Genomic DNA, 13867 nt, shown 5'->3' on the forward strand with positions numbered 1-13867 from the left:
TAACTTCAGCTGGATATTTGCAAGTGCAACAAGCTCTTTCCAGCCTCATTCGTACTCCGCCCCCCCCCCCGATTATTCAGAATTCCCACTGATTTCAACTGACTGTAATCTCAAGCAAGCTTGCATAAGATTGCAGCCGAGCATTGGGCTTGCTCCAGCAGCAAATAAAAAACACAATAATGGGAGAGTTGGAGATAAGAATAAAACAGCAGTGATGCTTCTCTCAAAGGCCAAGCAAGCTGCTACTAGAGGGTTGGTGGTGTTTAGGAGGGTCAGTGCAGCAGACAAGCTAGGACGAAGTTGTACTTAATCTTGCAGACTGTAATCCTATTATGCAATAGCCACTTTTATTGCTGCTTAGGTTTTTGATCCCACAATATTCATTTGTGTATAACATGCTGATTTCTTCTTGCTATTTATAAAAGTGGCTAACATTCTCCTTTCCCTTCCTCCCCCACAACAAACACTCTGTGAAGTGAGTGAGGCTGAGAGACTTCAGAGAAGTGTGACTAGCCCAAGGTCACCCAGCAGCTGCATCTGGAGGAGCAGAGACACGAATCCAGTTCACCAGATTACGAGTCTACCACTCTTAACCACTACACCACTACACCACACATTGCTCTTGCAACTTCATTATGTTGGTATATCTTCGGGTTACACACATGAGGATTTGGTTTTGCTCCTAACCCATCCCAGCTGGCATAACTGGAGGATAGGCTCACTGTGTAAAAAGAGGCACAGGCAATTTTTTATGATCTCATGTCGAGTCAGGACCATGCTCTCATCAAACTGCTGGCATAAAAAGACAAGGCCTTTTTTTAAAATAAAACAACAACATCTGGTTCTTAATGATTCTGTATATGTACATGCACATATGTGAATTGTATATATTAAATTCCACTGTTATATTTGTGTGGTTTCCTCATTAGGTAAAAGAATTTGACTTTGACAAGCCATCAGATTTCAATCAAGCAACTCCTGAAGGCATGTTTTTAGTACCATTCAAAATCTTTGCCAAATTCTACATCTCAGCATCAACTCCGGGGTTTTGCTGATATGCCCTCTCAGCCTTTGTGTCTGCGAATTTCATTTGCGTCTGCTCTCGTATGCCAAATTCAAAGCAGCTTTTGTGTCTTGCGCACTTTTGAGTTAAAGATGTGCCTGACATTGTCAGCTTGCTTCATTAAAATAATGAAATGTTTAAATTACTCAATGGGCTCACAATTATGACCAGTCTGTTGCTGCATTAGAAGCCACATCACAGATACTTCATAACCCATTAGCTACTACAACCTTAGTTGATCCAATATTGTTAGCTGGGATCAAAATCTACCTCCATTCCATAAAATACACTTTAATTTAATGTCTGGAAGAATGGTTTTGGAAAACTGGAAAAAAATAAAATAAAAACCCTAATGTTATACAGTAACAGTAAAAAATACAGCTACAACTACTGTATTTCCAACCATGCTTAAAATGTATCCCCATACTTTAGGATACACAATGGCTTGTCACCCCCATGCCAGTTATTTCAGGCTGACACTCCAAGTTTAGCTGCAACTAGCAATTTAATTTTACATTATTTTAAAACGAAACATAGGCTGCTTCTCTGCTGTGACTACAGGCTTATTATTATTAATTGCCCTAAAAAAATCAGGTTTTACCAAAGCTTTACCTTGGGGCTAGGTTTGTAAGTATTTCCTCATTAAAAGACTTGGCAGCCATGCTCAATCCTTCAGGCCAACATCAATAGTTACAACAGCACTTGTGTGTTTATACAGATTTCTGCCGTTCCACGGTTATGAAGTTTAAAAGTTTGACATAAGGGAACTGTGTTTATGTTTGAGAAGTGCATTTTTGTAGTGCTTACTTTGTGGAGTTGAATTATGTCAAACACCATCTGACAGTAAGGGGTGGAGGGAAAGAGAGAAAACAGGTATTGCATTGCAGACTGGGGGAAATCAGAGTTTAGTGCAAGTTTGTGTAACCATAGTGTATGTGTAAAAAACTGAAGAGGACACCAGAAATTGACTTTTGAGGTGCTGTGACCGCTCTTGGAAACACTATTGCTTTTGACCTCATCACAGCCCAAGATGCAGAGGGGTCTTCCTTCTCAGGGCCAAAATGCATGTTAAACACACAATGTGTATAACTGCAGGCTAACAGTTGTTACATTTGTTCAGAAAGCCACTTCAGCATGATGTAGATTGATAGCAAAAAGGAGGACGAAAGACATGGGTGCAGCCGGGGGGGGGGCGCTAACTGACCAATTGCATTGCTGATAACTCAGTTCTTCCCCACCCACCCCAAAAATCCTGGCTAGGCCCATGGGCTGCTACATGTCCGGAGATTACTAAGATTTCTAAGTGGGAAAATTTCCACAAAGCGATGCTTTATCCTGGATCTTAGGCAAGTCAATTGAAAAATTTCATGTTGTTGTTGTTGTTGTTGTTGTTGTTGTTGTTGTTGTTAAAGCTCATCAGCTGTGGGGTTTGTCTAAATAAAGCTCAACAACTTATGGGGTGTCCTGGTTTCTACTTTTTGAAATATGGCAACCCTATCTTAACCCCCCCCACCCCAATTCCTAGCTCCAAACAGCTCCCCTCCCCAACAGTTTGTTGGGTTTCAAATACACATTAGCCCTAAAAACAACAACAATAACAATAATTTATTGTTTATACTCTGCCCATCTGGCTGGGTTTCCCCAGTCACTTTGGGCGCCTTCCAACAAAACATTAAAATGCAATAATTCATCAGATATTAAAAGCTTCCCTAAACAGGGCTGCCTTCAGATGTCTTCTAAAAGTCGGATAGTTGTTAATTTCTTTGACATCTGATGGGAGGGCGTTCCACAGGGTGGGCGCCACTACCAAGAAGGCCCTCCACCTGGTTCCCTGTAACTTTGTTTATCGCAGTGAGGGAATGGCCAGAAGGCCCTCAGAGCTGGACCTCACTGTTCGAGCAGAATGATGGGGGTGGAGACGCTCCTTCAGGTATACTGGGCCAAGGCCGTTTAGGGCTTTAAAGGTCGGCACTAACACTTTAGTGCTTTTAACATGTGGTCCGAATGCAGAGATATTGGGAGTGCATGTACATATTCCTGCTTGCTCCACCCCATCCAGGAAGGTCTGAAAGAGGCTTCTAAGAGTGGTTGAACTGACTCCATTATAATATCGGAGTTCCCGATCATGAGGAGGCTTCTAAGCACCTTCAACCAATTGTGCTTAGAAGCCAACTTCTAAGCCAATATTTTAAAATCTTGATTCCCACCACCCCCATTTAACTACCATATTTAAACTGCGCTTCAAATAAGTGCCCTTTAATTTCATCATACTGACTGCATTCCCCCCTTCCTTAGTGATCAGTTTTCCTTTGGGCTGCTTTAAAATACAGTGCCAGAGCACATTGTTTCTCATTTAGGAGAAGAATAGATTCACTGGCTTAATTTCAAAACATCACAGCTTGCAATGAAAGATTTTGCATTTTGCTCAAAATAACTTGGCTGCTCTCTTGATCAGATGACCACAAGTGAGCCAACTGTTGCTCGGACCCTTGGCTACTCAAGTATATCAACCTGCTGTGAAACCTATTCAACTCTGTCCAAGTTAAACATCACATGTGACAGTGGTGTCAGACTACTGGCAATGACAGGACCAAATATATTGTAGAATACAGTTGTAAGGTAAATGGAGACCCCAAATAAAGAACACTGCAGTATTTGTCTCAACCACCTTCTATAGATCTTTACTTCAGCCATTTTTAGCCCAAATAATTAACATGAAAATGTCCTCCAAATGCAATGTTGAATGCATTTTGCAAGCCTTGCCTATCGTGCCCTGTTTACAACATATCTGGACCATCATAATAAAATAACTTGGTAGTTTGGTGGGTAGCCATTTTCTGAAAATCCAAACTATGCTAGATTTTTCACTAAAGAAGATATATTGCCTATGTTGCAGATGAGTCAAAAGGCAATGCAGTTCCAACAGTGTTGCGAGGAGTTGGAAAAAGGGAAAACCCATGTTAGGGCAAAACCAGAAGTAGGGGCTGTGCATCCTATTTTGCCACCTGTCACATGAATATGTCTATTTCACTCTTTAGCTCACACATCCTCCCTTTCCTTTTCTGGCGCACTTCGTGCTAAACTGGAAGCGGATCCTTCCACTCTCCTCATGGCTGGGAGCAGAGTGGGGAGGCTGTGAGCCCAAATCTCAGCTGGCTCATTTACGTAACACTAAACTATGGTTTCGCATTGCATCCTGACATAAGAGGCAACCCAGATATTACTGGTGGTTTAACAACATAGGATAACCTTTTGTACCTCTTGAAAGAAAAGCAGGATACAAATGTAATGATGAAGAATAACAAGGTTATGTTTTTTGCATGGCAAGTCAATGTAAAAGGGGGAAGCTGCAGTTTAAAAAAATATTTGGAACGGCCCTTGGGGGAACAGGGTGGAGTGAGATTTTACAGAGGAAGAATTAGATTTTCTCTGTCCATGACTTGGCATAGCCTTACGCTCCACATTACTATTAATTCCTTCTCTCCTGGTCTGCTGCTCTTTCATTCCGCTTGCCTCTCTCTACCTCGCTGGCAAATTTGGCCCAAACTGTTGATACCTGTCACCACTGAGACTGGGGTACGTTTTATTATTTTTTATTTGGAGCAGAAATCTAATTTCCTCCAGCTGTAAGTTATCTTGGCTTTCATGTATCTGGCTTGGCAGAGTAAACCAGAATAGGAAAGCAAGAAATATATCGCAGAATAAGGATCTGTTTGTAAGACTGCACTGTTGGGTGGGGTGAGAAAACAAAGTGTGAAATTAAAAAGCACAAGGCAGACAAATAAAAGAGAATCAGTGTAGCAGGCAGGTAGCGATGGTGAGAAAATGTAGTCCATCTTAAAAACAAAATAAAACAAGGAATTTTCCCAGCAGCAGGGGGAAAGTGTTCAAACGCTTCAGCTTTGGATATCAAATGCACATGAATAGGAACATTCAAGTGACATATGTTTAATGGAAAGTCTAACATATGGAACCTTTTTATGCTGCAGGCAGAGTTGACATGTTTTGTTGCATGCAGAATTCATTTGTATTGTCTATGAACAGAAAATGGGGAGAGGTACATACATCGAATCCCTGCAACAGGGTGAACTCCCCTTGCTCGGTCCCTGCTCCTGCCAACCTAGCAGTTCGAAAGAACACAGTGCAAGTAGATAAATAGGTACCACTCTGGCGGGAAGGTAAACAGCGTTTCTATGCGCTGCTCTGGTTTCACCAGAAGCAGCTTAGTCATGCTGGCCACATGACCCGGAAGCTGTCTGCAGACAAACTCCAGCTCCCTCGGACAGTAAAGCGAGATGAGCACTGCAACCCCAGAGTTGTCTGCGACTGGACCTAACAGTCAGGGGTCCCTTTACATTTTTACATACATCTCATACCTGTGGATCTTGAGATGTTTCCAAACCATATCTCCCACCATTATTTGCTACTGGCGATGCTGACTGGGGACAGATGAGAGCTGTCATTCTGTAAGATCTGGTAGGGCACTGCACAGATCAGTTGTGCAGTCTTGTGGCTTTCTTTGTTGGAAAAAAATAGGTACTGGAACTCACAATGAACGCCTCCCTTGTTCTCTTATAATGGCAGTCACCCACCTGAGAGGTGCCGGAACTGAGTTCCGACGAGTTCCGGCTGAAAGCCCGGCAGCAGGCCTGCATAACTTGTGGCTCATCAAGGCAAATGCAGCAAGCCAGCCAAATACAGCAGCCCACAAGGCACTTGCTGAACCTCCTATTTGCTCCTTATGTGTGGTTGCAAAAAAAAGGGGTTGTTAAGCCCTTGGCAAGCCACCATATGTGGGCTGTGCTCAGCTTGGTGGGTCACAAGTCACACAGTCTTTGCTTACTGTGTTCCTGACACATTTGAGTTGGTGGATTTATCTTCTCTAAATTAATTGTTCAAGGAATTAATCTGAACTATTCATTTAGGTAATCAGATGGAAAAGCAAGGGATTTCGTATAAACCGCCCACCCAGTAGTAAACTGCACTATTCTGCTACCAGTTCCTCCACATCTACTGAAGTAATGTTCTAGTGGCTACTAGGCAGATGACTAGTTGTCATAGCAATATGCTCCCTCCAGTATCAGTATGCCTCTCAGTGCTGTTTTCTGGGGATCACAGCAGGGGGGTAATATTGTGTTCATGCCCAACTTGCGGACTTTCCATAAGCAACTGGTTGGACACTGTGGAAAACAGAATGCTTGTATCCCTGCGTACAAGCGGACAATTAGGGATGCAAATAACAATATCAATAATAATACTGAGGAGTCGACAGAGGCTTCTGCCTCGATACGTGTGTCCAAGGTGTCATAGGAAGAGCTTGCAATGTAATTCATTCCGTCTGTATTGCATTTTCCTGCCCTTGGGGGGAATATGAGGATATCTCACAAGATTGAGCAAAAGTACAGCGAAAGCCACATAATAAACTACCGTAGAAGCAACTGTTATAAGAATTTTAAGGTTCATAACAGTATATATAAAGCCACATGTTTGAAACCCCACAGTTTAGGTCCTGACAGTGGCGGAGCTTCATGCTCCGGCACCGGGGGTGGGGCTGGCGCCCGTTCTGGGGGCGGGGCACGCCTCCCGGAGGGCCGTGGCGCACGTTCCGTGGGTGTGGCAATTGTTTTCAAGTCATCTTTCTTCTCTTTCCGTATTAGGTTTTTGTGCTTTTTCCTAGCTGTTTAATTTTATGACATTCTTAAATCTGCTCTGTTTCTCACGGTAGTCTCTAATTGCAAATACATTTAAAATATACTAATTATTGCACATCACTTTTTTCCTATCAAGATTCTTGGATGTGGTTCCTAATCTTGCAGATTTGATCAGCCAATCTTTGTGATGCAGGTGAATGTGACATCAAAATGAAAAAGCTGAACTGTGCCGATTCCTGGCTCCCCCTTCCTCTGCTTAATTCTTTTTTATTTTTTTTGGAAAAAAATGAATGCAATAGTTAAAAATAATTACATAACTGTCATTAACAGTACACTGCCATTATCACTTAACAGTAATTGTCATTATCAGTTAATTCACTGAAGAAAATAGAGCACTTCTCCCTATGGTAACAGGAGTGAAATCTATTGTTTAACTTAACATCTTCTTGCTAATGCCAAGGTTAAGGCAATTTCCTGGTGTAAGGCTGCTGATTTAATGTGTAAGCAAATAACAATGTGAAAGGACCTTTTATGTGTATGCCAGATTTTATGACAAAACTGTTATAAATAGATTAGCAACTGCATTTTGTCTCTGGTTTGTTCAGTACACAACTGCCTGAAATTCTAGATTGTTTATAAATCTTGAGTGTTTATAAGTCTTGATTGTCTCAAAAATTTCTCAATGCAGCAGCAAATAAAGCACTGAAAAAAATTCACGTCTGGACAAACCATGGCAATTTCTCAGCATGACTCTGGTCCAAGAATGAAGGCCTTTGGAGAAGAGCAGTTCCCCTATGAGGAGAGGTTGCAGCACTGGGACTTCAGTTTAGAGAAAAGACCAAGTAACAGAGGTCATGCAGAATGGAGAAAGTGGATAGAGATAATAATAATAATAATAATAATAATAATAATAATAATAATAATAATAAATTATTTATACCCCAGCCACTCTGAGCGGCTTCCAACAGAAAAATAAATACAGTAATCTATTAAACATTAAAAGTCTCCCTAAACAGGGCTACCTTCAGATGTCTTCTAAAAACATGGTAGCTTTTGGCATCTGATGGGAGGGCGTTCCAAAGGGCGGGTGCCACTACCGAGAAGGCCCTCTGCCTGGTTCCCTGCAACTTGGCTTCTCGCAATGAGGGAACCGCCAGAAGGCCCTCGGTGCTGGACCTCAGTGTCCAGGCAGAACGATGGGGGTGGAGATGCTCCTTCAGGTACACTGGACTGAGGCCATTTAGGGCTTTAATGGTAAGCACCAACACTTTGAATTGTGCTCGGAAACGTACTGGGAGCCAATGTAGATCTTTCAAGACCGGTGTTATGTGGGCCGCTCCCAGTCACCAGTCGCATTCTGGATTAGTTGTAGTTTCTGGGTCACCTTCAAAGGTAGCCCCACATAGAGCGCATTACAGTAGTCCAAGTGAGAGATAACCAGAGCATGCACCACTCTGTCGAGACAGTCTGCAGGCAGGTAGGGTCTCAGCCTGTGTACCAGATGGAGCTGATAGACAACTGCCCTGGACACAGAATTGACCTGCGCCTCCATGGACAGCTGTGAGTCCAAAATGACTCCCAGGCTGCACACCTGGTCCTTCAGGGGCACAGTTACCCCATTCAGGACCAGGGAGTCCTCCACACCTGCCCGCCTCCTGTCCCCCACAAACAGTACTTCTGTCTTGTCAGGTTCAACCTCAATCTGTTAGCCACCATCCATTCTCCAACCACCTCCAGACACTCACACAGGACCTTCACCGCCTTCACTGGTTCTGATTTGAAAGAGAGGTAGAGCGGGGTATCATCCGCATAGTGATGGACACCCAGCCCGAACCCCCTGATGATCTCTCCCAGCGGCTGCATGTAGATGTGACAAAAGACAGAGAGGATTCTAAAAAAAACCAATGGCATTGTTAGTAGCTGGCAGACTGCCAATTCCTGCTGAGATAGGGCCAGTGTTGTGATTCGCTAATTGCAGCATTAAGATGACCTATCACAGGCAATCTGTGTGTTTTGCCTGGGCCAGCTTAAGGTAAATATACTGGGCCAAGTGCCCCTGTTTGTCAGTCTTGTTCTTCTTGTTCCTGATGTTCCGATAAATACTGAGCTGAATCTCAGTCTTGGGTCATGCCTGAACCCACAAGTTGCCCACAAGTTCTAGTTATAACACTAGAACTTGTGGACAACCAATGAAGCTGCATGTTGGTATCACAGTGTGGTATGCGTGCCTGACAGCCACGGACAGAGTCTCTACAGAGGGTGGTGAATACAGCACATGATATCATGGGCTTTCCCTTGAGTCCGCTAGATGACATCGCAAGGGGTTGTTGCCTTAGGAGAGCGACAAAAATTCTCAAAGATGACTCACAACCCGGCCATCACCTCTTTAATCTTCTACCCTTGGGCAAGAGATATAGAAGTATAATCAGCCGTACCAACAGGTTAAAAAATAGCTTCTATCCATGGGCTGTTAGGCTGTTGAACGGAAAATAACACAGTGAAATTGACTTGTGAGGTGATGTGTTGTTCGATAAGAGACTGAGTGTTTGGGGGGGGTGAGGGAGGCTCGTCTAATTTCATTGTACACAGGTTGTACAATGACAATAAAGGTATTATTATTATTATGTTTATGTTGGACGATTCAGATAAAAGAAAGTATTGCTTCATGCAGCGCATAAACCGTGGAACTTGCTCCCACAGGAGGTAGTGATGGCCGCTAACCTAGAGGGCTTGAAATATCCATGCCTACTAGCCATGATGGTTGTGCTCTGCCTCCACAGTTGAGAGCAGGGATGCTTCTGAATACTAGCTGCTGGAAACCACAGGATGAGAGGGAGCTGTTGCGCTCAAGTCCTGTTTGTGGGTTTCCCACAGGCTCCCACACTAGTAGTTGGCCACAAGGATGCTGGACTTGAAGGGCCACTGGCCTGATCTAGCAGTCTGTTATGTATGTTTTTGCAGAAATTTGGCATTAAGCCAATAGGCTTCCTTTGAAAGTAGGAATTGTTTTGGCTTGGTCGTTCACTGCCTGCCCCTCAATTCACCTCACTCGCCCCCCTGGCTACAAACATGCACATTCTTAAGAACCTGTATCTAAACTGTACCACACCTGAATGCACATATGTTCATATGATAGAATCACAACCAACCTTACAATTCAGTGATTTCTTTTCCTTCTGACTCACCTCCCCTGTTCACCACCTCTCAGCCTCCTGGCTCTCATGCAGGACTCCACCCATCCACCTTGGCTCTTACCTGGGGCATCAAGTCACAGATCAAATCTCACAACAAATAGGGTTCTTAGAACCTGGTGACATAACTATCATCTATCTAGGATTACTTTTGTAGGCAGGTAAACTAGAATCCGCTTTATTGTTTTGAGGGCCCATATCTTTAGCACTATAGGAAGAGAAATTAGGGAGCATAGGTTATGACAGTGCCCAAAACATTTCCACCCCACCCCTATTTTAGCATCTAATCAGTGTGTCTGGCCTTTGTTTTTCTTTGGAACTTATGGAAATAATTTTAAGGTGTATGAGCCACATGAAATGCATTCCACATACCACATGTGAAAGTTGACAGTCCCAAGACAAATTCTGTATTCACTCTGAATTCATATTGAATGGTGGGGGGGGGAGGGGCTTGTGGGGGAAAGTTTTGTGCTTGTGGGGGATTCGGGAGTATATGCAGGAATATGAAAACATTGGAAGACAGATTTGTCTGCTGGTATCCCTTGTGACCTAAATGTGTGTTTAAAATATGCCTGGTTGTATCTGGAATAATATGCACATCTTTCATCAGGAAGAACTGTAATTTCCTTAGCATCTACTCAACAGAATACTCATTGCTGAGTTAGTACTCTAAGGAAACCTTTCTATTTTCTCTTTAAATATAATATGGAATTAGATCCTACTCCATGCCAAAGCCTTAGATTTTTCTAATAGAAGAGATTCTTTTTCACTTACGGTAGTACTAATAAACGTGTAAATGGCAGAACCAACGTTTTCCATATTTGGCAGAACTAGCAGTATTGGCAGGAAGGATAAAAATGTCAGTCTCTCTATGAACTAGAAGCCAATCCGCATGAATTTGCTCTTGATGCCGAAAATGAGGGATGGGGTTGAAGGTCTGCTAAGCATAAGATGACCCACCCAGAAAGAAACAGGCAACTGCCTCAGCCTGGGCAACCTTGCATTAAAAAGAAATGCCTACTTCACAGATTGGTTGTGAGAATTAAATGGAGAACCATGAATGCCACTTTGAGCTCTTTGAAGGAAACCCCAGTAGGTTGCAGGAGGAACCTATTTAAGATTCCATGGAAAGAAATAGCCCACTTCACGTACTGCAACTTCTTATGACTGTGGGAAGTGAGTCTGAAGCCATGTGTATGTATTTTATTTGACACACAAAATCCCCTCTCACCATTTCCTGCTTGCAAATGGGACTTCTAGACATGGATTTTTAGAAAACATTTTTGTGTGTGTAAGTCTGACAGACTTGATGTTTGATGTTTGCTAATTAATATCAGCCCCTTAGCCTGCTCAGTCTTTCTTTCAACATTGTTTTGGACTACTCCTCACTATAAAAATATATTGATGTGGAGGAGATTTAAATTTTTTTACCGTAAGCACAGCACCTTATTATAGCAAAGTACCTCCCAAACTTTAGATAGCTAAGATTAAAAATAGTGGCATTCTATCTACCAGTTTATTAGCAAGGTTGTTAATAGAGAAATTTGTTTACTGATTTAAAAAAATACGTACAGTATTGAAATTCAATTTCTCCAGCAATCAGTTTTTTAAAATGTGCGACTGAAAATTGTCTTGATTGCCTAAGCTGTAACCTTGCCTGTCATGTGAGCAGCTGAGCTGTGAAGCCTCTCAATTTGACAGTATTTCATGAAAATGCTGACAGTTGGTCTTTTGCTCTGAATCTGGAATTACAGCAAATTATCCTAGTGTCATAAAAGCTCTATAAACTTCTAGTTGGGTTTGGCTCCTAAATGCTTTCTAAATTGTTTGCCTCTTCTAAGGAGTGAACTTCTCTGAGTTATAAATGGAAAGCATGTCAAGCTTTTGCTGGAATCGCATGCTGATTTTAGATTATCATTCCAAAGCAACTCAAGGAACAGGTTTGGGTGCATTTTGTGGAATTTAAGCACATGAAGTTTCTCACTGTGAGAATTTTGAGAGCATTTTTTAATTAATAGAAACAAAAAGCAAAAGGGAGATACGGGAAGTGATATGCAAAAGAAAAGCAATTTTGAAAGGTCAAAGAACATTGCCTCAGGCAGACTCATGATCCTGAAATTAGGAATTTGAAAGAGGCCAGCAGTTCAATCCTGATGTTGTGTTTAATTTTGTTGTTGTCAGATATCCAAGAAAGAAATTTATTAAGTAGTGGGTGGACATATCAGACGACACAGAGATTTCTCCAAGTATGTAGTTCTTTATAAGTAAGCTGAAACTGAATTGGACAGCTCAGCCGGCCTGCTTTTATAGGCAGCTGGCTGTCAACATTGTAACAACAACAGCCCAGGGTTTCTTGCCTAAATTAACTGACCTGAGTGAAAACTATATACAGTGGTACCTCTACTTACGAATTTAATTCAGCTGTCAGCGCCTCTCAGCTGATCTCCCCTTTGCCTTCTTCCCTTGCTACAGCTGGTTCCCCTTTTGCTAGACGAATGCCCCTTTCGCTAGGGTTTGCGATTGGAGGTTTTTATGGCCACGCTTCGCAAGACGAACCGGCAGCCATAAAAAACCTCATCGTTTTGCGAGGCAACCGATCTGATCGCAAAACCTATTCGTATAGCGGAAAATTCGTCTTACAGGGCATTCGTCTAGCGAGGCACCACTGTATTTGTAATTAGAGGTACCACTGTACTGTACACAATACCCCTGGTGGCCAGGGTAAGAATTCCAATACAGTACATAACAAAATTAATGTTCCAGAAAACAGATGAAGTGCTAATGCAAATTTTTCTGAGCTAAAGAGGCATTACTGTCCCCTGTCTGGATCTAGGGCTGATATTAAGCAGATCAGATCTTCTAATGTTTGTAGGCACACACATGACATTTTCTGCTGCTGTTTTATGCGGCTTTGACATAACAATAAAGGATTCAGCCATATGGCTATATGGAGACTGTAGACACACCATTTCTATGCATCTAGTTCCTACTTATGTAGGAACTAGATGCATAGAAATGGTGTGTCTACAGTCTCCATATAGCCATTTACACAGGGCTCTCTGCCAGATTGCGTAACACTCTGAGACCTAGGGACTCAGCTAGGTGGGTAAAGAAAAAGTGTTTAACATGTGTTGTATATGTGATATAACACTGTGAAACCAGATGGCGCTGTGGAGTCCCATCTTTCCCTCCCGGATTTCCCTGTATGAGTTTGCAACGTGTTTAACTGAATCGTTTCTTTGACGTGTCTAGATGTAGCCTTAGTCAGTTTTCACTTTTAAGGTACCAGGGGTCTTGAATTAGGAACTCGGACAGTGAGTAATAATAATAACAGAAATAAAAAACGAAAAACCCATAAGCCTTTTGCAGTTAGGAAAATGCACTGGAAATTGAACAGTGAGAACAAACATCAGACATAATATAAACTGGGAAAACTCATTCAGTACCAGAGCATCAGACTCTTAATCTGTGGGTCGTGGGTTTGAGCCCCACGCTGGGCAAAATATTCCTGCATTGCAGGGGGCTGTATTAGATTACCCTTGTGGGCCCTTCCACCTCTATATTCTATGATTTCCTGCAAACTTTGCAGAAACAAATCAGGAAGAACACTCTACAAACAAGCCACCTGGACATGACTTAAGACAGCTTAGTTAGAAAACAGGCTGATTCCATAACAGCAGAAGATGTCTTATGAGAGTGCTCCTGATAGTTCTCAGAGCTAGTGTTCCTGAGGGTGAAGGCAGGTATAATATGAAAACAAAACTTACTCAGCCAATTTTCAAGCTTTATTATTGGTCTGCTTTCAACTTGACAACTGAAATGGCAAGACATCTGTACCAGTAAATAGGATATTGGACCAGTGCTGGCTCTCCACTGCCCTACCCTGCCTCAGATATACCATCCACCATGCGGGTTTGTGTATTTAAAAGAGTATTTGGGACTTGATCTGTAAATTTGTTGCT

Source organism: Zootoca vivipara, chromosome 2 (assembly GCF_963506605.1).
Source record: "Zootoca vivipara chromosome 2, rZooViv1.1, whole genome shotgun sequence".
NCBI classification, from domain to species: domain Eukaryota; kingdom Metazoa; phylum Chordata; class Lepidosauria; order Squamata; family Lacertidae; genus Zootoca; species Zootoca vivipara.